At 35.0% G+C, this 25,065-nt stretch overlaps 1 protein-coding gene and 1 long non-coding RNA gene across 16 annotated transcripts in view; both read right to left on the bottom strand.

Moving 5' to 3' along the window:
* Window positions 1-25,065, bottom strand: part of hpse2 (heparanase 2) — a 205,074-nt gene that overhangs the window by 134,192 nt on the left and 45,817 nt on the right. The gene's annotated exons all lie outside the window — the stretch shown is intronic.
* Window positions 6,539-9,645, bottom strand: LOC147841168 (uncharacterized). Its single transcript, XR_015506357.1, has 3 exons — window positions 8,489-9,645; window positions 8,025-8,429; window positions 6,539-7,868 (listed from the first exon to the last, which is right to left on the bottom strand). It is a non-coding gene; the product is annotated as an uncharacterized LOC147841168 (long non-coding RNA).

The raw sequence follows: 25,065 nt of genomic DNA, 5'->3' as shown, positions 1-25,065 counted from the left end.
AAATATGCTAATTCTAATAGTTTAATAAAATGTATTTTATTAATTATTTTTTATTTTATTAACTGTCTCACATCATCCCGGCCCTAACTTTGGGAACCACTGCATTAGAACATTTGCTAGACATTTGCTTTTAATGACCCTAAAAGTTTAATTAAACCATCAACACATAAGGAGCATGCTTTATTGGGAAAAGGAGAATGCTTAAATTGGTTAAAGGTGTGATAGGAGATCTTGGAAAATGCTAAAGTTAGCCTGATAAAGCCTACGTTCCACCCTGTAAATCGCCATGAATGAACACATTAATGTGCACTAGACAACATCACTACAATACATCACTTAAAAAATTCACTCCAGAGAAAACTTTACCAATTACAACAGCAAAAAAACTGTGTTTGTGAAAGCAAGATCACATAATCTTTTCTATTGCAATTACATATTTTGACAGGAAGTCATTTTCAGACTTGTTTTGATTTGACAAGCTTTGTTAGTCTTACGTCTTCCACAAAATATCAAAATACATAAATACATTTGAACCACTCAATTTAAGGATTGCTATCAGGATGTGATGACACTTTCAATCAGTATATTCATTCATTCATTTTCTTTTCGGCTTTGTCCCTTTATTAATCGGGGGTCACCACGGTGGAAAGAACCGCTCATTATCCAGCATAAGTTTTACGCAGCGGATGCCCTTCCAGCTGCAACTTCAATCAGCATAAACAAATCTAAAGACTATCACCTATAGACTGATTTATTTTATTGCGCAATGATAAGAAATAATATAGATCGCTCCACCAAACACATAAAAACCAAAGTAACAACCGTGGTTTAAAAATGTAAGAAGTAGAAGTAAAAACTTGTCAAAAAAATAAGTAGTGGAGTAAAGTACTGATACCAGAAAAACCTACTCAAGTACAGTAACCCATATTTCCCATCTCTGGACATAATGAAGATGAACATGCAGCTCTGCTTGTCATTGAGAGCCTCAGAAAAAACTGGTGTAAATTTGACAAACAATTTTGTGTTTAATAGACACCTAAACTTAGACAGCTTGGCTAAAACAAGGCTAAACTTGGGCTGTCAGTGAAAATAAATCGACATCTAAAAATAGCCCAAAACTAGGCTAGTCATCCAACAGACAGATAAGACAGACACTATATGTGTAGTAATTCATTTCTGTTTATTTGATGACTGGTCTAGTTTTGGTCTATTCTTAGACGTCTAATAGACAGCCCAAATTTAGCCTTGTTTTAGCAGAGACGACTATGCTCAAAACGTCTATTAGACATCTCTCGGACATCTTTTAGAAAGAAAAAAAGCTTGCTAGGCAATAATTAATTCTATATCTTATTGATATAGTGCCTCTATATGATAGTGTTTGCTTGTTTTTCCTGTTTGTGGTGTACTGTAAGTTGCTTTGGATATGAGTGTTTGTTAACAAATGTAAATACATGAGTAGTGCTTACAGTGGGCTTTAAAAAAAGTGTGGCATGATTTTCTGTGACTTGTGAAAGTTTTGTAGAGTCAGCCAATCACATCGGAACTAAGTTTTCTTTTTTCTTGCCATATTTTTGTTTGCAGAATGGATTATTGACTAGACTGTTGGTGTGGTGTCTGAGATCACGCATAAACGATAGTGGGCTGGGACGAAATGAGGTCATTGCTCAATTCCAAGATATGACCATTGATAAAAAAAACGTCAGGACGGTGTCCCTCCAAAAAACATTTCCAAAGTTTTGCTCTTTGACACTGTTTATAGTTTCTCAGAGAGTGTGATGCCAAGCTTACGTTTGGAAATCTAGGATCTACTACACAGAACGGCCAAAAATGCTTTCATTTCTATTATTTTCCATGAAAAGGTCTCTGACAAATAATGTTGTATACATTTTATGCAGCATTAGAAAAGCGGCCTCTATTTTTAGTTGAAAGAGAAAGAGCAAGAAATTATATTCATTTGCAGCCTCCAATTTCTCCCATTCCTGCCCAGCTATTTGTTTATTTGTAAATCCAGAGAATTTGCCAGAAGCCTGAATATTGACATGTGGAATGCAGAACTAGTGCTGCTCAGACTAACCATACAAACACAATTGTGTGTGTTAAAAAGAGAGCGTGTGTTAGCGTTAAGGGTGTTTCCAAAATCCATACACAGTTGGAATAAAGCTGTTCATGGATAGTATGTACAGTTTTTTATGTCACATTATGACTAAAACATAAAAATATATTGCATAAAAAAAGAGCATCTTTTAGGCGCTTTTCCCAGTAAAGTGTCAATGTTTTGGTAAGGGAATAGCGTTTGGGGGGAATTATGTTTTATATATTCAGTAAAGGGATAGTAGCTCAGATATGACAGTTCTGTCATAATTCACTCCCTCTCATGTGATTCCAAAGATTTATAACTTCACCTAAAATAAAATCTGTTTATTACTTACCATCAGGCCATCCAGGAGGCAGGCGTTAAAGAAGAGTTTTAGCTTAAACATTGAATCTTGATGATTCAGAAAATGCAGGTCAATGACTAACAGACTTTGGGAGTCAAAAACATATATACAGGCAAAACATCTTTATCCATATTTCCTGATGATAAATTAAAGTATAATGAAGTATAACAATGACTACGTTTATATGGACATCAGTAATTAAATAATTTGCCTTAATCTGAACAGGACAGTAATATAATTACCCCCCCAATGATTACCCAATGTGCGTGCATATTGGCATAACTTTGTTTAGTTGCAGCAGCTTTTTTCTGTGCAACAGAAATGCGGCATTGAAAAGCCATTATTGAATAAAAGCAGGGTTAATAGTAAAATTGGCCAATAATTGCATCCCTATTAACGATATCAGTGCATTGTACAAAAGGCCTTTTCTAACATACCCAAATGCTTTCAGTTGTTCGCGCCACTCGCTTAATGTCACTTGACTTACGCTCTGCGCAGCCTTGATCTGGAGCTTGTGCTGTATTGAACAGACACACGTTAGTTAATAACTATAGCGGCCGTTTTTCAACTGAACTAAATTTAGGTCACACTATCTTGGAGGGCCGGAACAAATTGCCTTGGGGACCGGGTTCAGCCCACGGGTCGCCAATTGAAAAGCCCTGTTTTAGATGGTAGTGTTCTTGTGTCAAAAAATGCATCTTTGGTTGGGTTTTTTCAATACAAAGTTTATTCTGATGATTTTGAATCTTGCACCATAACAAATATCGGTCACACTTTACAATAAGGTTCATTAGTTAATGTTAATTAATGCATTTACTAAGATGAACAAACAATGAACAATACATTTACTACTGTATTTGTTCATGATAGTTAACATTAGTTAATGAAAATACAGTAGTTCATTGTTAGTTCATGTTAACTCATGGTGCATTAACTAATGTTATCAAGCATGGACTTGAATGTTAATAAAGCATTAGTAAATGTTCAATTATGATTAATAAATGCTGTACATGTGTTGTTCATGATTAGTTCATGTTAGTAAATGCATTAACTAATAAACCTTATTGTAAAGTGTTACCCAAATATCCTAATTTACATAAAGAAATTGAAAAATAAAATGTAAAACTAATAATAAAACTAATAAAAACAACTAAAACTAAGCAATTTCAAAATATAAAAACTAACATAAACTAGTTAATCTGCTTCTAAAACCAATTAAAACTAACAAAATTTGAAAACAAAAACTTTTCAAGACTAATGAAAAATCCTACACTATTATAATCTTGTTTTGGGGGTCATAGGCTGAAAACTTTGGGAAGCCCTGTTCTAATGTACAGTATGTTGAAGAAATTTCCTCATGAAAAGCTGTCTGCTTAAGTACAAACATGATTACACCGACAAACCTTTCTTCTCGAGTCCAAATTGCTTGTGAATTTGCTCATGTGATATCCTGGCTGCCAAAATGTGGTCTTAATTCTGACCTCAGTATTGATCTTGGGACAAAAGACCACACTTGAGTATTATAATCAAAAATGACCTCAGTGGGAAGCATCCGAATGATTAATGATGCCTGACAGGTGTTGCAGGAGCAAAACAACTACTGACAAAGAAAATAAAAATGAATAATACCCTCTTCACTGTGGTAACACCCAGATCTAGCCAGCTCCTCGCATAATTCACATACTTTTGAGCAGTTTTAATAAATTTCTGCAGCAGACCCACTGAGCTCGGGGTCTCTGTTCAGTCTGAAGAGTCCAGGGAAGAGTTCAGCAGCTGTGCTATTAAAAAAGCTCCAGAAGAAAAGGGTAACCTGATACACGCTGCAGCGAGAGCACAAATCAGAAGAGACGTTCATGAGCCACAAATCTCTCGTGCGTCTGAACATCACAGAACTGTGAAAGACAGCATGGAGGACAGAGCCAAGAGCCTGTGATCAGCCAGAATATGAAAATAGCAGACTGACATTCACTTAGTTTCCTATGCTAAGAGCTGTACTGGATCAAAATAGAATCCACAACAATATTTTCTATTCTGAAACATGATATCAGAATGAATACAAACTTCATATTTTAGGAAACATAATAAAAAAAATAATGAGAACTTTTCCATACACTTCACTCTGTTTTTAAGGGATGGGGGGCAAGTCGGAGCACTCACTCTGGTCCCCAGGGCTGGTTGCGCTGGTTGGGGATATTCCAAATTGAACCAAAACAAACCATTACAATTGGCTTAAGATTGGCAACCTGCAGAACCTGGGAAGTTAAAAAAAAGTTCTCAAAAGTATATTGAAGTAACAGTGCATAATTTTTTGCGCCTGTTATGATGGTATTGTAGTCTTCTTTAGACCCTATAAGACTCCTTTAGGAATCATGATCATGATTTAGTATGAAGTGTTATGCCTAGTTCAGACTGCGTGATTTTAACCCCGATTTTGGTTAGCCGATAGGTTTTGAGAAATCGCAGACAAATGCCTGAAATCACAGGCAAATCGCTGCTCATGCACGTGAGTGACAATCACACGGTATCAACTGTCAAAGATGCGATCTGATAGAATCGCCGATGAGTCGCCGATGCCTGCGAGATATTTGACATGCTAAATATCTGGAGCTGTCAGCGATTCAAATCATGCCGTGTGAATTGAGTTTTGACTGAAAATAACATCAGCGATCGCCTACAGCCAATGAGAGAGCAGCTTTCACTTGTGTGTGTGTGTGTGTATACCTGCTGCAGGCCAGCGGGAGGCTGGGGGAGAAGTTAAAAGCGCTCATTTTCGGTTTATTTGGACCCACGAAATGGAGGAAAACTGTGGAGGAAAAGTCTGTTTGACTCTTTTAAACTCAGGTAAGCAAATATGTACACAGGCTTCTTTCTCATTATGTAGTTAATAGCAAAAGATAAACTACGTTTTTTTGGCTGTGAGACGTAGTTTGGATGAAGTTGTCGGTGATTCTTTCTATAGTAAAGTCATGCAATGTGAAAGTCCCTGTCACCAATCCATCTTGCAGTGTAAACAAAGCAGCAACGAAACGCTAGCCCAGATAGTCATGCAGTGTGAAAACATCTGTGACACGACTACTTTGAAAATCATGCAGTCTGAACTCGGCATTAGGTGTGGTTGTTTTTCCTCTCCAATTCACCACTTTTCTATTGTTTTTTAATATTAACACGTGCTTTAGGGATGTGTGTGACCATTACATTCGCATCTTGCATCTTTTGAAGCTCCGTGCACATGAGCACCGTGTTTTTTTTCAACTTTCACACACAGGGCTGCTCATCACTGTCAGTTCCATAGCAGTGGACCAATCTGAAGAACAATCTTTTAATGCATTGCAAATGGAAAAGGTACATCACAAGTCTCTTTATAAGTATGTCCGCAAGCTACAATATAGCTGTTTCTAAAGCATTGTAATATGTGTCCTCATCCCATGATACACATCACAGCTGACTACAGCAGCTGATTTAGCCCAAAATGTTCAATAATTTTTGCAGTTGGGTCTGTTCAAATTTAGGTCATGTTCTCATGACAAACGAAGCAATCCAGTGCTCATTTAAAAAGAGAACCAAGACTTGTTTTTTCACCACAAAAAAATAAATAATTTCTTTCATTTATATAGCACTTTTCTGGACACTCAAAGCTCTTTACACATTGTTTACACATGCAGCATCTACCTGGATGACACAACGGCAAACATATTGCGCCAGACCACACACCACACACCAACTGATTGGTGGAAAATGAGAGAGTGATAAAGCCAATTATGATCTCGGGATGGTTAGGAGGCCATGATGGACAGAGGCCTGTGGTCAAATTTGGCCAGAATGCAGGAATTAAACTCCTATTCTCCTCGGTTAAACATCTCACCCGAAAGACGTTGCTCCCTGAGCAGTCTAGAGTCCCCATCAATACTGGGGCATTAGGACCCACACAGAGAGCAGGTTGAGCTCCCCCTGCTGGCCTCACTGACACCACTTCTGGCAGCAACCTAACTCTCCTATGCAACCTATGTGGTCTCCTATCCATGCAGGTACTGACTGGGCGCAGCCCTGCTTAACTTCAGTGGGCATCCACGTGAGAGTTGCAGAGAGCTCGCTGCCGGCAGATTAAAAACCTGTATTAAACTAATATTAAAACCTTTTTAAGTTTATGTTATCGTGCTGCTCTGGGAAAAAGGCACAGCTTGTTAATTTAATTAATTAACATAATTTACTCACCCTCAGGCCATACAAAAAGATCATTAAAGATTTTTAGCTAAAACCATGATACACATACCTGTCAACCCTCCTGTTTTTCCCCTGATTCTCCCGTATTTTACTGTTCTATCTCGCTATCATCTCGTAAAGGCATTTTCCCGTATTTCTCCCGTATTTTCAGTCTTTCTCTGAACAGTCGAGACTCCCTATAAGTAACCCTTACCGCAGAACCACCAGGGGTCGCCCCTTGCTCTAAAACGTGAGTCTTCTATGCTTTCGCTTTGTTTAGAAATGAAAACATTTATAAGTAAATATTAAAAACGGCGCGATTCCATTTCCTTTTGATTAAAGGTGCCGTCGCAATTCCTATGCAATCCTCAAAACAGTCATATAATGGTGCATGACTGTCAGCTGACGCGCTCCATAGTGATAAATAGACACTGTTTCCAAAACGGATTCTGTACACGCGATTTGAAGAGGAGAGAAAGTCTGCCTTTTTTGGGTGCGTGTTTAAACAGACATATACACATAATTAATAATAATAATAATAATAACATATTAAGATGTTGATTTTGGTGGGTTTTTTTTTCCAAACACAACTAATTTCCTCTTAAATGAGCATTAAAAAGTCAGGAAAGCAGTTGAATGCTTTCACTATAATGTTAGATGTGTGCATTTTTAAAGTGACACGACTTATTTAATGTAATAAATAAATCTTATTAAATTGAGATTCATTCATTGCTTTTTAATCAAAATGTGTAAGTTATACAGTGGAGAAACGGCTAATGAGATTTAGCTTGATTCTATTTCATTAATTTTAATAAGCTGAACTGTTTGCTAATGTATTTGCTGCTAATGTATATACTTATTTTTCTTTTGTTAATAATAATTTTAAAACATATTACTGACCATTTGACAGTTTATTTACAATGAAACAGCTCCAAATGAACATAGTAATTTGCTGATTTTTTTTTTAAAAAGGGAGGGGGGGGGTTGTTATTATGGTGGGCATATCCCTTATTTTCACACCCCAATGTTGACAGGTATGATGATACATAAAATCAAAATGCAAAGTCACAAAGTCATTATATCACAAAGCTAATGTCTATTGATATCGAGAGAGTCAAAAAACACAAGCAAAACAACAAATTGCTGTAGCTCCTGACGATACATTGAAGCCTTAAAAACAAATCATTCTTTCAACAGGTTCTCTTTAATCAGGGGTCATCAATCTTGGTCCTGGAGGGCCGGTGTCCTTGCAGGGTTTAGCTCCAACTTGCCTTAACTCACTTGACTGGGTGTTTCAAGTATACCTAGTAAGACCTTGATTAGCTCATTCAGGTGTTTGATTAGGGTTGGAGCTAAAATCTGCAGGGACACCAGCCCTCCAGGAACAAGTTTGGTGACCCCTGTCTCTAATGAACTGGATGAACCAGAGCATTTCAATGAAAAGATCCAATCAAAGGTTTTATGGTTAAAATGAGCAAATAAAGACTAGTTTATGTCAACTAAGAGATATTATTGTTCTCAATATTTTAATCTAAAACAGTTTTTAAAAAGTTTAATAACTTGTTCAGAAAAAAATAAAGTTAGAATATTTTTCCACTTCCATACAAACATTCAAAATTAATAATAGCCAAAAAATGTATTCATTCATTCACTTTCCTTCAGCTTAGTCTCTGATTTATCAGGGGGCGCCACAGGGGAATGAACCACCAACTATTCAAGCATATATTTTACACAGTAGATGACCTTCCAGCTGCAACCCAGTATTTGGAACCCCCTGTACAGTCTCACTGTCTCACACACACACACACACACACACACACACACATACACACACACACACACACACACACACACACACACACACACACACACACACACTATGAACAATTTAGTTTATTCAATTCACCTATACCGCTTGTCTTTGGACTGTGAAGCCGAAGCCGAATGAAACCGAAGCACCCGGAACAAACCCACAAGAACACGGGGAGAACATGCATACTCCAAAGGAATGCCAACTGTACCAGCTGGGACCAGCGACCTTCTTGTTGTGAGGTGACAGTGCTAACCACTGAGCCACCGTGCCACCCCATAGCCAATAAATTATGAAATCTAAATTGTGATATTAATAATATCAATTATTAAATATTTGTAAAATTACTGTAGATGTTTGGCCAAATAAAATGTGTTTTTACAGCACAAAAAGGCAAATATGATCTGAACATTTGAAGCAAAAAAAAAAAAAATTAACTTAAAGCATGCTTAAATTAATCTTACAATTATTCCTCCTGTTTGCGGTTTCAATTCAAATCCACAGTTTGTGGTTTGCACAGAGGAAATCAGTCTACTTAAAAAACATTTACTAAGTCTAAATGTGTCTTTACTCCCAGTTCAGAATAGCAAATATCTGACTCCAATGCATACGTAATTCTCCTGGAGAAAGTTCAACATGCAGGGTGAACTTGTGGTGAAACCAGATGGTCCGTTCTTGGAACATTAAAACTAGTTAAATCAATGTCCAACCAGGCTGAGAGTACTGAAGCTGCCAGGTGAAATCAACACCGCAATATATAACCAGACTTCACCTCACATAATGCCAAGCTGCCACAACAATCACTTCCTTCAGTCTTTGTGATGTTGGCTATTAACCAAACGTCCAACAGTGCTAATTCCTTAAAAAACGATAAATATAATTGTGCTCAGAGGCAAAGTAATAAATGAATCATGACAACTTAATGAGGGAAATGCTACAAGTGTGTAAGTAATGAAGGACGTGTGTTTTGAACAAGAAACTGAAGACGAACAAAGGCAAACATACTGGTTGATAAATAGAAAGTACATAGTAAAACGCATTCTTTGGCTATTAAACAGAGATTTAGTTATTATTTGACTATAATTTGTTCAAAATGTATGAATATATATATACACTCACCGGCCACTTTATTAGGTACACCTGTCCAACTGCTCGTTAACTCAAATTTCTAATCAGCCAATCACATGGCAGCAACTCAACGCATTTAGGCATGTAGACATGGTCAAGACGATCTGCTGCAGTTCAAACTGAGCATCAGAATGGGGAAGACAGGGGATTTAAGTGACTTTGAATGTGGCATAGTTGTTGGTCTGAGTATTGGTCTGAGTATTTCACTGCTGGGATTTTCACACACAACCATCTCTAGAGTTTACAGAGAAAAAGAAAAAGAGAAAATATCCAGTGAGCGGCAGTTCTGTAGACGTAAATGCCATGTTGATGCCAGACATCAGAGTAGAATGACCAGACTGGTTCCAGCTCATAGAAAGGCAACAGTAACTCAAATAACCACTCGCTACAAGCAAGTTATACAGAAGAGCATCTCTAAATGCACAACACATCAAACCTTGAGGCGGATGGGCTACAGCAGCAGAAAACCACACCGGGTGCCACTCCTGTCAGCTCAGAAAAGGAAATTGAGACTTGCACAGGCTGACCAAAATTGGATAACAGAAGATTGGAAAAACTGTTGCCTAGTCTGATGAGTCTCAATTTCTGCTGCAACATTCGTATGGTAGGGTGTAATGGTGTGGGGGATATTTTCTTGGCACACTTTGGGCCCATTACCAATTGAGCATTGTGTCATAGCCACAGCCAACCTGAGTATTGACCATGTCCATGCCTTTATGACCACAGTGTACTCATCTTCTGATGGCTACTTCCAGCCGGCTAACGCACCATGTCATAAAGCACAAATCATCTCAGACTGGTTTCTTGAACATGACAAAAAGTTCACCGTACTTATTGTCACCAGCACCTTTGGGATGTGGTGGAATGGGAGATTCACATCATGGCTGTGCAGAAGACAAATCTGCAGTAACTGCGTGATGCTATGATGTCAATATGGACCAAAATCTCTGAGGAATATTTCCAGTACCTTGTTGAATCTATGCCAAGGCAGTTCTGAAGGCAAAATTTAAGATTTTTTCTCAGGCGTCTGTGTGTAGGTTCAGTATTTTTACTTTTATGCTAAAGGATATTTAATTTTCATTGCATTTAATGTGAAATAACTGATCACACAGATATAGGAGGCTGAAAATTTTATTATTTTTTTACATACATTTTTTGTTTTCTAGTTATTTCTGTCCTCTAGGTGATTTTTTTCCCATTTGTTTCATTCATTCATTTTCTTTTCAGCTTAGTCTCTTTATCAATCAGGAGTCGCCACAGCGGAATGAACTGCCAACTTATCCAGCATGTGTTTTATGCAGCGAACGCTCTTCCAGCTGCAACCCATCACTAGGAAACACCCATACACTCTTATTCACACACATACACTATGGACAATTTAGCTTACCCAATTCACCTATAGTGCATGTCTTTGGACTTGTGGGGGAAACCGGAGCACCCAGTGGAAACCCACGCAAACACGGGGAGAACATGCAAAGTCCACACAGAAATGTCAGCTGACCCAGCTGGGGCTCGAACCAGCAACCTTTTCGCTGTGAGCCATTGTGCTACCCACTGCACACCCATTTTTTTCCATTTGGGGCATTTATTTTGTACTTTAATTGCAGGATCAAACAATTTCATACACACATACTTATTTATTTATTTATTGCATTAAAATTGCTAAAGTTTAAATATTAAGTTTTCACCATTCTGATTATTCTTTTAAAAATCCTAAAAATCTATAAATATTCAAACAGCACCAAAGAATCCAAATCAAAAGAATAAGAGAAATTAAAAGTCTTGAATCAAAGCAGAACGAATCTCTTTGTAGGACAGTCATAAATCCAATTGATATAAATACAGCGATTTGCACTGCAATGTTTTTGCAAAGCGATTTGCACAGAAATCTTCTCTGCTCGTGTTTCATAAATAAAGCCTTTTGAGATTTTGCGATTGTTACGGTGATTTTGTTAAAGCACTTCATGCAATTACGCTCTTTATTGATATTTAATAAAGGTCAGGACTTGAAACGTATGTGGTAAGAACACAGATGTCTCTGGGAATCGTAGCGGTTTAATATTTGTTTATGAAGGGGTGGTACTAAACTACCTGCAGCTGCTGCACTGCAGTTCTCGTGCACAATGACTGATGACTCATTTAAAAACCACTATCAAATGAATGAATCAAATGAAAAGGAAACTTCACAGACTCAAAGCTTACGGCTCAATAACAATCACAGGAAAGGGAAGTCCTTTTCTGGGATTATCTTGGATTATTATTTGGTACTTTGCATTGCCAGCCAAATGACTCCAAGATGCGTGACTTGGTATAAGCATTAAAGAGATGTCACTTCCCTACAAAATCATGCCAGTGAATCAAAAATAATACATTCTGTAAAACTTTGGGAACCAATTCTTACTATTAACTAGTTGCTTATTATAGCATGCATGTTATTAAGATATTGACAGCTTATTAGTAAATAAATATATATATAAATATAAAGGACATGTTCTGTATGATCTTATTCTATATTCTTAATCCAACCCAGTACCTAAACTACCTTAATACCTGTTAATAAAAAGCAAATTAGGGGTTTATTGAAGCAAAAGTCAAAATGGTTTGATAGGAGTGAGCACTGAACCTGAAAATCAAGTGTGACCAAAAATTCTTTCCAAGCACAACAAAGTATATCACAATATACATCACAGAAAAGCAAAATATCGCAATATCAAGATTTTTCTCATATCGTGCAGCCCTAATATCACGCCAGTTTTACTTTCCTAGATTTTGAAACAAAAGGAACGTCTACATACAAAACTTCTTGCCCCAAATTTGGCTAAAAATGGACAATATAATCCAAAGCAAAACTACAATCAAATGCTCTCTGACCCACATAGTCTTTCAGAAAACAGATTTTACATAAAATTATATTTTACAGCCATTTTGTAGATTGTATTCACCTTTACACAATAAAAAACTAAATGTTTTTTTTATATTTAAAGTATATTTAGCAAAAACAAAATTACTTAAATTCATATAAAATAAACTACAAACTACAGCATTTAAACAAAATTGTATGTTTTTTTGTTTGTTTGTTTGTTTGTTTCTTTGTTTCTTTTGGTCTTTGCTATTTTTGAAAATTTGTATTTAATATTTTTCCCCTAACATTTAAATTTGGGCTTCTCATTTTGGAACCATTATTGTATTGTTATTTTGTTAGATTGGCTCCAAATTTGGTTCAGTACTAAACTAATGTATATGCACACATACAATACTCTAAAGCATCATATTTAAAATATTCATTTACATGAGAGATTTTTGGGGTGTACTCATATATGCTGAGCACTGTACTGATATAAATTATTTATATATATATATATATATATATATATATATATATATATATATATATATATATATATATATATAGAGAGAGAGAGAGAGAGAGAGAGAGAGAGAGAGAGAGAGAGAGAGAGAGAGAGAGAAAGAGAAAGAGAGAGATGCTTTACTTCAATTCACATACTTTAAAGTATGCTTTCATAATTTAAACAGTACAAATTCTAAAATTATGAAACGTTATTACACTATAAATAAACTGTTCAACAGTAGTTTAGAATTTAATTTAATAATTTATTCCAGCAACTTGGTGACACAGTGGGGTAGTGGGTGGCACAGTTCATTCTGCTGTGGCGACCTCAGATTAAAAAAAGGAACTTAGCTGAAAAAAAAATGAATGAATGAATTTCAGTAATTTTAATATGAATATTCACATCCAATAATTCTGACTTCAACTGTATATATATATATATATATATATATATATATATATATATATATATATATATATATATATATATATATATATATATATATATATATATATTTATACACACACACACACACACACTACTGCAGTATGAAGGTAAATTATTTAAATGTAAAGCATTTTTCCCATTCATTTGTTCAACAAAAGAATTTTAAAAAATAAATAAATTAATAGTAATTCTAATAATAATAATAATAATTAAACCATTTTAAACGTTAGTCGAACTAAACCAATACAAACGTTCATTTGAATAAAACTCCATATAAAATGTTTTTAGTTATTAATTAATTAAAATTTTCCTACGGGGAAATTAAATTGAATCCCAAAGATTGTTTTTTTTTTTTTTTACTTATGGAATCCTATAATTGCATTGTACTACAAATACTTTCTGAATCACAACAGATTATAAAACTATTACACAATCATTAGCATCCTTTCTGTGAGTCTGTGAGCTTGCAGAATTTCATTAACACTGTTCGGCTGCAGTTACCCACACTGAATATTTTATAAAAGTGTGATTAATTTTCAAGGCACTTAAGATCTGAAACTCAATTTTAAACACATCAGATAACTTTGACGCTAACATCATTATTAAATTGAGTTTGTGTATACCCAGAAGGGAATTTCGTCTCCTTCCAAGCATCGTAAACATCTGTTTTCTCTTAACTTTCGGTCACAGTTTATTTTCATTATTTTGAAAATTGTAAATATGCTCCTATTATCTGTTTCTACTCGCGGATTCATTTGAAGGCCAGTTTATCACTTCATTTGGCCAGTTGAACAGCAATATATAGAGTTATGCGGTCTGACAGCTCCTCGTTACATTTACGAGATGTCTAGAGCCCACTCTGTCTTCATAACCTTCTGTTGTGGCACATTTTATTTTTTCCAGTTCAGTTGTTGTTTTATGGTCATTTACAAGAGCGAGGCCTTGAACAACGGCCAACGTGGAAACACTCTGAAGAGTCTGTTATGCGTATTAGTGTCTCATTTATTTACAGTTCTGTTCACTCGTGCCACACACTTTTACGCAGACTGTAAATGTTCACACTATATTTCCATCTCTCTCTCTCCATCGACTGTTTTTGTACAGGGTTGAAAGAATATAACAAAACTAAGCTCTGCATTATTTTCTCTCAATCAGTATTACAGTCATAACCCTTCATTAGCTAATATGCAACAACAGACGTAAAAAAAGCATCCTATTTGAATAATCAACACAATTCCAAAAAAACAAACAAACAAAAGTTGTGTCTTTACTGAATGAGCACTGTGCTACGTCCGACAGATCACACTATTGGTGACTTTGATTCTTTTTTTTTTTTTTTTTTGTATAACATGTCTTTGAGTTTTCAAGATTTTACAATAATTCAACCCCAATACCCAAATCTTACCCCAGACAGGTTTAGGAGAAAAAAATTAAATAATAATTCTTATAAAAAAAATAATTAACAATAAAATAATATAAAAATAAATTAATTAATTAATTTAAAAAATAATAAATAATTAAAATTCTAATAAAATTTAAAAGCTTCTTCAATATCACAAAATTCAGAGGATTTTTTCCTTATTATATGAGCTTTTCAACAGCCAAGCATGTTATAAGGTTTCTCAACCAAAGTGCAATGGAGAGGCGATTAACATTTTTTCAATATAAAGCAATACAACGTCTTGCTTGCATTAATGTAATGTAATGTAATGTAATGTGTATATTTATATAGCGCATTTATTGTGTATGGCCATACACCCAAAGCGCTTCACAATCATGAGGGGGGTCTCTCCACACCACCACCAGTGTGCAGCATCCACTTGGATGATGCGACGGCTGCCACAGGACAACAGCGCCAGTGCGCTCACCACACACCAGCTATTAGTGGAGAGGAGAGACAGTGATAGAGCCAATTCGGTGGAAGGGGATGATTGGGAGGCCATGATCGTAAGGGCCGATAGAGGGACTTTGGCCAGGACACCGGGGTTACACCCCTGCTCTTTCACGAGAAGTGCCATGGGATTTTTAATGACCACAGAGAGTCAGGACCTCGGTTTAACGTCTCATCCAAAAGACGGATCAATTTTCTTTCTTTAGTAGACCAAGCACAACTGTCTCCGTACATATTTAATATACATAATCCAGGACATAAATGAATTAAGGAATGGAAATAAAATGTAAAATATATTGAGTCACCTCCACCCAAAATGTTTATACCTCCTCACGCTCCCACACACAATGAAAAAATGTACCTAGTATCTTTTTGCATTTGAAACAAAGATCAGTGATATTAGGCTTTTTTAGATTCCTTGTAAGGGGTATATGGAGGAATCCTAAAGGTAATTTCAATACCTTTTTGAGACTTTTTAAAGACCTTCTCAGAATATTTTTAGGCCTCATCGCCACTTCAAGTTCTAGTCAGGATCAAACCTTCAACTTAATAAACAGTTGTTGATAAACAGTTGCAGTTAAGTAAATCAAAAGAACACAACCATGCAACAGAACTCAGATAAGCTCGGTAGAAACAAAGCTTGAAAGAATAAATTACGCGGTCAGCTACAGAGTTCAGCCATTGTTTAAACTCGTCTTTCTCCAACCAGGAGTATGCAAACTTACATTTTTCCATTTTGCCGTCTGTTTCGCTCTATGGTTTCGCTACATGTTGAGAGCGTCACATCACCTTCCCGCATTTTTCGCAAATTACGTGACATCACCCAGATGGAGAAGCTTGGCCTGACACGCCCTGGCCTGAACCAATCTTGTGGATCGAGCACACCGCTGTTAATATTAAGAGGAAAACAAATGCATTTATGCTTTTTTAGAGTCAGACACTTTGGACAACGCGTGAACTAAAATTAAGACCCGCGTAAAAACACAATTAAGACTTTTCAATATTTTTTAAAGGTTTTAATTTTCTCATAATTGATTTATCAACTTTTAATACTTTTTAAGACCCCGCGGAAACCCAACATGTTTTTAATCTGTTTTGATTCACTTTTATTCTGTTATTTTTTATTTCTTGTACTTGTTGTATAATATATTTATTTTAGTAATTCGTGTAAAGCACTGAAATGTCCTCTAAAAATAAACTTGCCTCTTCTTTTGATTATTTCAGTTTGATTACATGTAATATTTGTGATTTTTGATTGCATGAAACCATCTGTAAGAAATCTACTGTAAGTTTTATCCTCGATTCTGCCCTTCTTTTTGACAAACAGGTAAATGGAGGAGAAAATCAGTTTTTTTTCAGTTGAGATGATTGGCCAAAGTGAAAGGCTTTTTAACTCGTGTGGAATTTGAGAGATTAATTCCTGCATTTACATCATCATGCTTGGAATATTGTAACTCAATTCATATAGGTATTGGCCAATCCCATATAGATCAACTACAAGTGGTCCAAAATACAGCCGATATGCTTCTTACTGGCACCTGTAAGTTTGAACACATGACCCCATTCTGTACTCCCTAAACTGGTTGTCGATATGTTTTAGAATAGAGTTTAAATTTGTACAGTATGTTTTTATGGTATTAAACGGTCAGGCACCGTCTTATCTTTCTAACCATATTACTGTTAAAACTTCTGGCAGATGTTTAAGGTTGTTGAACCAGAAAATGTTAAAAGTCCCCAGATCCCCAAACTAATGGAGAGAAAAAAAAAAAAAACTGACTGAAAAAAAAGAGACTGAGCTTTTTCTGTTTCGGTCCCAATATGGGGAAAGGGGCCACCTATGTCTATTAGAAAAATCTCTAATAAATCCTTTAAAATTGGGAGGAAATTGATGTTAATTGTGTCTATCTTTGTTTTTGTGGTATGCCGTTTTACCTGCTGTTGTTTATTTTTGCTGTTTATGATTTATACCCCAAGGTATGTACAGCACAATGGTCAGCAACTGTTGTTTTATTGCACTTTATAAATAAATAAAGTAAGTAAGTATATGAGTCTTGAACACATTGTGGTTTAATAAATGCACTTACACAGACTTTGTGTAAAAAAAAGAAAATAAAAAAAATTGTTTTTAACCAGATTTGAATTATTATAAAGACATATACACTATGAAAACATATACACTATTATGAATTTCTCTGTTTAAGCTTCTGAGAGTAGCTTACTTTGTTGCAAGACATGATCATTTAATTTTTCTTTGATTATTGATCACAGAACAAAGCCAGCATACATAGCTAGCCACAACTATATACAAGTCAGGGTTTAAGAATTGATCATTTAGTGAGATATGGTCATGGAGGAAATTTAGCAATATTTCCTTAATTTATCCTTACAAAAAAAAAAAAACAGTATAAATTCTCAAATGAAAGCATTAGTGATTATTAATCATGACTACAGTTGATAAGCAAAACAATCATGATTATTAGTATGTTGAATTACCATGCAGCTTTAATTCTGTACCAATATTTAAATAAATCTGTAACTAAATATTTGCATATGCTGTACATTGTTATGTTTAGAATATTATCCTGTAAATTTGCCGTACGCTAAAGAAATCTCAGCAATTAGCTCAACATGAATCTCCACAATACTGTCACAGAATAAATGCAAATTTGCATGCTCTCTTCCGAAAAATATTTTAGTTTATATAATGACAGTGACACACACACACACACACACACACACAAATAAAGTAATCCAGAATTATTGTAACTAATATTAGAAATTGTATAGTTTTAGCTTTGAGAGACGCGTTTTGCAAGCTTTTATACATTAAAAAAAATGCTGGGTTATTATAACCCAAAGTTGGGTCAAATATGGACAAACCCAATGCTGTGTTAATATTTAAATAATATTTAAATTACATTTTGTAGCCCAACATATTTTTTGTCTACACTGTAAAACATTCTGGGTTCCACAAAATCCATTTAAGTTGGGACCACATGAAGGAATTAAGTTAACTCAGTATATCCCACACATAGACTTTACTTGGGCGGGCCGCCCAGGTATATTTAGAGACACATTTTTTTATACTATTATCAACATCTTTTTACACTTTTTTTTTGTGTCCGCCCAATAACCAAACATTCGTGATCGAATAAGTAGAGGAAAATCTTCTATCATTTTCGTTCTGTGTGCGCGAGACCTGTCAACACGCTCACAGACAGCCTCACGTGCTCTGCAGACCCATAGAGATGTGCCATTTTGAATTTTCTAAATATCCTAAAATGTCCAGGATACAACTTTAGCTTTTTGCCTTCCTGTGTGTTTTTGCATTACCTTTTTAATTTTGCTTGGCTTCGCAGCTGACTGCGCACACACAGTTGCGAGAGCGAGAGAAACATTAAATCATTTTTTTTTTTTTATCTAAACGATTTAGAAAAACTTAATATATACTAAAAAAGGATGAAATTAGGTCTAAACTGTTTAATTTTAAAATTATTTTTTTACTTCAGCCCATTGAAAAGAACCCATGTATAACAGTGTCATATTAAATAAAATTATTGTTATTGTTTTTTGTTTGTTTTTTTTTACAATTTTAAGCAAATTGATCATAAAACAAAACCTTAAGAATTGTATTATTTTAGCTAATTTTAAATAATCAGTTTGATCAAACAGCACACATTTTTTCAGTGCATATATCTGGCCTAAAGTTGGGACAAAACAACACAGCATTGTTTAGAATATAACATACAGAGATGAGGTCAAATAAACCTTACTTGCATTGTAAAAAAAAAAAAAAATGCAGGGTTCGACACAAGTCCTTCATGTTGTCAAAACACAAATCGTTTAAGCTAACTTGATTGTTTTTACAAATTTAAATGGATTGAACAAAAAACAATTAAATTGTCCCAAAAAATGTGTTAATTCAGCTCATTTAAATAAGCAGCTTGAATAAGCAGCAAAAATCTTTTTGTGTGTGTGTATGAATTTATGTTTTCTTAATTTGTCCTGGAAAGAAAGTCCAATAATCTTAATGAAATGAAAATAATCTTGATTAACATAAAACAATTATGATTTATAATATTAAACCAGGCAGCACGGAGGCGCAGTGGGTAGCAAATTCACTTGACAGCAAGAAGGTACCTGGTTCGAGCACCGGCTGGGTCAGTTGGCATTTCTGTGTGGAGTTTGTATGTTCTTCTCGTGTTCACGTGGGTTTCCTCCGGGTGCTCCGGTTACCCCCAAAAGTCCAAAAACACAGGTGTATTAAATAAGCTAAATTGTCCGTAGTATATGTGTGTGAATGAGAGTGTATGTATGTTTCCCAGTGGTGGGTTGCAGCTGGAAGGGCATCCGCTGCGTAAAACATATGCTGGATAAGTTGTCGGTTCATCCTGCTGTGGCGAGCCCAGATTAATAAAGGGACTAAGCTGAAAAGTAAATGAATTGCTAAACCTACATCACGCAGCATGAATTAATTCCTTTCATGAAATGATGTATGCAAATTAAAATGTTGATCATTAACTTCTGAGGAAAACTCAATTGTGAGTCGACCATCTGCAGGCTTCACAAACCCTATTTGCATGACTAACAAATATTCAGCTCTTCTGGAGAATATTGTGCATATGTTTGTGTATCTGCTTAATGTCTCAGATATAGAAAAAATAGAAATTGTGTTTTCCTCCACAGGCAGAAACATCTGTCAGAGCCTCAGATCTATCATTAGCACACTATTCTACGTGCACTCACTGTGTTTGTGTTGAGTGCACACATGTGTGTTTTCACTGCTGCTGGGGGAGGAGGAAAACGACTCCAAAACCCCTCTGTGTCACTTTGAGCGCTCAGACAAGAAGAGAGGAGGACAGGAAGACTAGTCCATGGCTGGCGAATGAAATTCTGCCATGCGGTATTCATCAAAATACTCCAGCAATCGTTTCATTGAAACGACCGCCCAACTGTGCTGCAAACATTTTCAACGGGACAAAAATTTGGGCTTCGCAGGCCAAAAAAACTCTTCTGAACAACATGGGCATTAACCCACTCTCGTTTGAAGCGAAAACAAATGACGCAGTGTTGTGAAATGGCACCACGCATCTCACTCCAGGCAGCATCTGGTCAAAAGCCACTCGTTTTCTTAAATCTAAGCATTTACTTTGTACAGAAAGATTACAGGAGGTTGTCACACAACATTTGCTTAATTTTAATAGGGAGGATCAGAAAACTGGATGCTGTCAATGAAAATGAGAGGCTAAAGGCTAACTGTTAGCAAGCTAATACCCAAACTGCCCTCACTGGACAACTTCCTGTCATTTGTCTTAAAGAAAACAGGCAGGAAATAGCTTTGAATGCTGAGTTTTAACATGAGAGACTTTAAAGGAATGCTTAAAACGCCTAATTTTTACAACTCTATTTACTATTTTTGAATACATTCAGACAATTTCGTCTGATGTCTGGGGGAAGCACTTTTAGCTTAGCTTAGCTTAAATCATTGAATCAAACCCGACCATTAGCATCCTTTATCAGCCAAGAGTTTTCATGTTCTGATTGTTCTTGTACACAACTACAAGGCAACGCAAGTTTATTTATATAGCACATTTCATACACAGTTGTAATTCAAAGTGCTTTACATAAACAGGAATAATAGAGACAAGCATAAGAACAAAAACAAATAATAAAAGTGATTAAAAACGGATTAAAATGTGTTAAGACAGGTTATAAAAGTATGAAAAAGAAAAGAAAGACACAATACTACAAAAGAGTCAAGCTTCAAACAGGATCTTTATCTTTAAGTCTTTAATGATTTTTGTCTAATCTGATTCAATGATTCTAAGCTAAGGTAAATCTGCTCCCCACAGACCCAGCGATCAACTGAATTCATAAAAAAGAATAGTAAAACTCAACTGTTTTACTCTAAGGGTGTTGCAAAATGTGCTTATTTCTTTTTAAATATGATGTTTTAAAAGAACTTATGATGAATGCTGCTCTCCTGAGAGTCTATACAGAGATCTAAAGTGCACCATGACCAACCGATCATCATCAACCGATGACAACTATAGTGCTTCTACAGCACATGATGGAATTTACCTTCACCACATTGTGCTGCATATCAGTTGACACTTCACTCAATGAATGCGAAAGAAAGACTTTTCCAGGAACGGGACACAACCAAAGCGCGCATAAGTCATTTAAAGTGGTGCACTGCGGATATTTATCATATCTAATATGTTTGCTTGTACTGAATGATATACACATCTGCGGTGGGGTTATGAATTCTGATATTCATCAGTCCATCAGCATTGGAAACTAACATCCTGATGAAATCTAGGGATATAAAGTTCCAAAAACATTAAATACAATCTTCCATCAGTCTTTCAAGGTGAATCACAGGACATGATTGGTCAATTTAATAATGAGTGTGAGTGATATTTCACAAACATTCAGGTTCACTAATGTTCATGTTTTAAATCCCCAACCCCCAAGTATGCAATTTGTGCAAATAATTTATTGCTTACTTAATGATTGTATTTCAATTTCTAGGTAATTTCAGCATTAGATATCTTCAGTTTTGATGTTTGTTATATATAAATTTAAAAAAAAAAGAAATGTCTTTAATTAAAAAAAAAGAAATGCTTTATTTCACTAAACATATATACATATTAATTAATTAATGCATGTAAATTTATTCACATCAGGTTATTCATTCAATCATTCATTCATTCATTCATTCATTCAGTTTCTTTCGGCTTAGTCCCTTTATTAATCAGGGGTCACCACAAATGAATGATCCACCAACTTATCCAGCATATGTTTTACACAACGGATGCCTTTCCATCCACAACCCATCACTGGGAAACACCCATATACACTCACATTCACACACATACACTACGGCCAATTTAGTTTATTCAATTCACCTAAAGCACATGTGTTTGGACAGTGAGGGAAACCGGAGCACCCGGAGGAAACCAACACCAACACAGGAAAAACATGCAAACTCCACACAGAAATGTTAACTGGCCCAGCTGGGACTTAAACCAGCCACCTTTGTGCTGTGAGGTGACAGTGCTAAGTAAAACACCTGAGCCAAGGTGCCGCCAAGTTATTCATAAACATATTACTGATTTTGCAAATACACTCACATTGTGGACTGATTTTCATACAAAAAAAAAGAGGTTTTGCTTTATCCAATATCCAAAACCATAGCTTAAATAGTTAAAAAGAACTAATTTTGGGAACTGTAGAAAAGAAAAAATATATTAAAAATTAAATAAGGGTACAGCTACGTTATTAGCTAGCATTATATAAGAAAATATAAAGCACACATACAAGGAAAAAAAATCTTAAATATACTTTAGAGACCTAAAACTTTCAATTCTATGCAGTTGTTTATATTTATATGATATCGGTCACACTTTACAATAAGTTTCATTAGTTAATGTTACTTAATGCATTTACTAACATGAACAAATAATGAACAGCACATTTAATACAGTATTTGTTCCTTAGTTAATGAAAATACAGTTTTTCGTTGTTAGTTCATGTTAACTCATGGTGCATTAACAAGTGTTAACAAGAAGAGACTTAAATGATAATAATGCATTACTAAATGTTCAATTATGATTAATAAATGCTGTACATGTGTCGTTCATGATTAGTTCATGCTAGTAAATGCATTAAGTAATGAACCTTATTGTAAAGTGTTACCATGATATTACATAATTATTATACCTTGTAATAATTTAAAAGAAATGATCTTTATAACAGAATGCTTTGCATTAAGGCTGCACAATATTGGAAAAAACTGATATTGCAATATTTTAACTTTCTGTGATAAATAATATTATATTATATTAAATAATATTATATTAATATTAATATAATATAATATTTATATTAATATAAAAAGAGTTAGTTTGAATAGCACTGTTTGATGGTTTGCTATGGATTCCAAAAGTATCCAGCTACTGAATTTAAATAATAATAAAGCAAATATTTTTTTTCTTTCTTGGCTTAGTTCAAATATCTAAAAATTCTTACATCAAGTAAAATATTGTCTTGTTTTCAAACTTTTCTCTAAACATTTAATGTTTTTCCTTAAAACAAACAAAACTATCTGTCAGTGGGCCAAGTAAAATAAACTTGCTTTCGCTTTGAAATGAAGACATTTAGACTACAAACAACACAAAAACTCACTTTTTTTTTTTTTGCATACATCATATATTCTGCAAAAATACAATAACAAAATGTAATTCTGGTCAACTATAATTCAGACTCAACATTGCATATCTTGCGATGTGACTATTGCTGATGCGCACATTATCGCAATATATCCATGTTAAAACGATAGATTCTGCAGCCCTACTTTAAATAGACTAAACTGCTAAATATTTGTATTTCTACATCTCCTAATAAAATGTCTTGGTAAATTATATTGAAATAGCCGTGATTGAATATGTGCAGTTTTATGGGGGAAAACAAATCCAACGAAGTTGTGTGTGAATGATCTTCTAAAAAGTTCAATGTACAATGCTGCATTCATTTAAATATCACCAACAATATAAAACTGTTTCTAAAATGTGTTTTTGGAAATGTTGATCATTGAAACCATAGAAATATAGGGCAATGCAAATTGCTATTATTAATTATTATTATTAAGTGTTAATATTATTGTGTATTTTAGTGTATTATTGTGATTATTACTATTATAAGTATACATTTACAGGGTGCACGTATAGCAATCTTATTTTATCCTTTTTTTCTGATAACACTTTACAATAAGCTTCCATTAGTTTATGTTAGATATGTATTTACTAACACAAACCAACATCTTTTTTATATAGCCCTTTTACAATGTAGATTGTCAAAGCAGCTTAACATAGAAGTTCTAGTAAATTGAAACTGTCAGTCCAGTTTTCAGAGTTGAAGTTCAGATAAGTTCAGTTCAGTGCGATTTACTTTTCACTGCTGAAAGTCCAAACACTGAAGAGCAAATCCATCGATTACAGTATGTACTCATATTTGTCAGCATTAGTTAGCATAGAAAATAAAGTTGTTCATTGATAGCTCATGTTAACTCACACAGTGCATTAACGAAAGTTAATAAGCACAACTAGGGATTTCAGTAATACATTAGTAAATAGTGAATTATGATTAATAAATAGTATACATGTATTATTCATTCTTACTTCATGCTACTAAATACAATAAAAAAATGAAACCTAATTGTGAAATGTGATTATTTTTTAAATGTACTCTTTTAAATGCAATGACAACACAATGACAATGTCAGAAAAGAGCAAGCTTAAACAACATGCTTTCATTGTAAAAGCAGCATGAAAGTGTAGCAATTTGAGAGCTTGAATCGCCCTGACCTAGACTTGTCTCAGATGGTTTGCTTTAACTAAACTGGACTAAACTGTAGCGAGTGTAGAGGTGAAAACTAGTATGACCTTGGTGCTTGTCTCACCATGGTTTGTTTTAACTGGCAGGGGGCTTTCGCGCCTATTACTGATAGCTGTAATGAGAAAGGGTCAAAAGAGCCGACCTGTGCCGAGTAGAAATAGATGGGGCAGGGCATCTTACTGCAATTCCCCTGCCACCTGCCAGCGACTGCACAGGGGGCGTCCTGATTGCTAACAGACCCGTCGGTGCCGTACACCCAGGTGTCTTCATTCTCACCAATCAGTCATGCACACGACAGGCTTTTTGCTACAGCACACATGCTGAGATCCATGGAGAAAAAGATTCCTTTGCTAAGTGTGTTTAGTCCTAATTCCTCTCACAGCCGCCCTGTCAAATGCAGAT

Source organism: Danio rerio, chromosome 13 (assembly GCF_052040795.2).
Source record: "Danio rerio strain M-AB ecotype USA chromosome 13, GRCz13ab, whole genome shotgun sequence".
In the NCBI taxonomy this organism is placed as follows: domain Eukaryota; kingdom Metazoa; phylum Chordata; class Actinopteri; order Cypriniformes; family Danionidae; genus Danio; species Danio rerio.
Note: the sequence above shows the minus strand (reverse complement) of the source record. Positions and strands in the feature narration are given on the sequence as shown.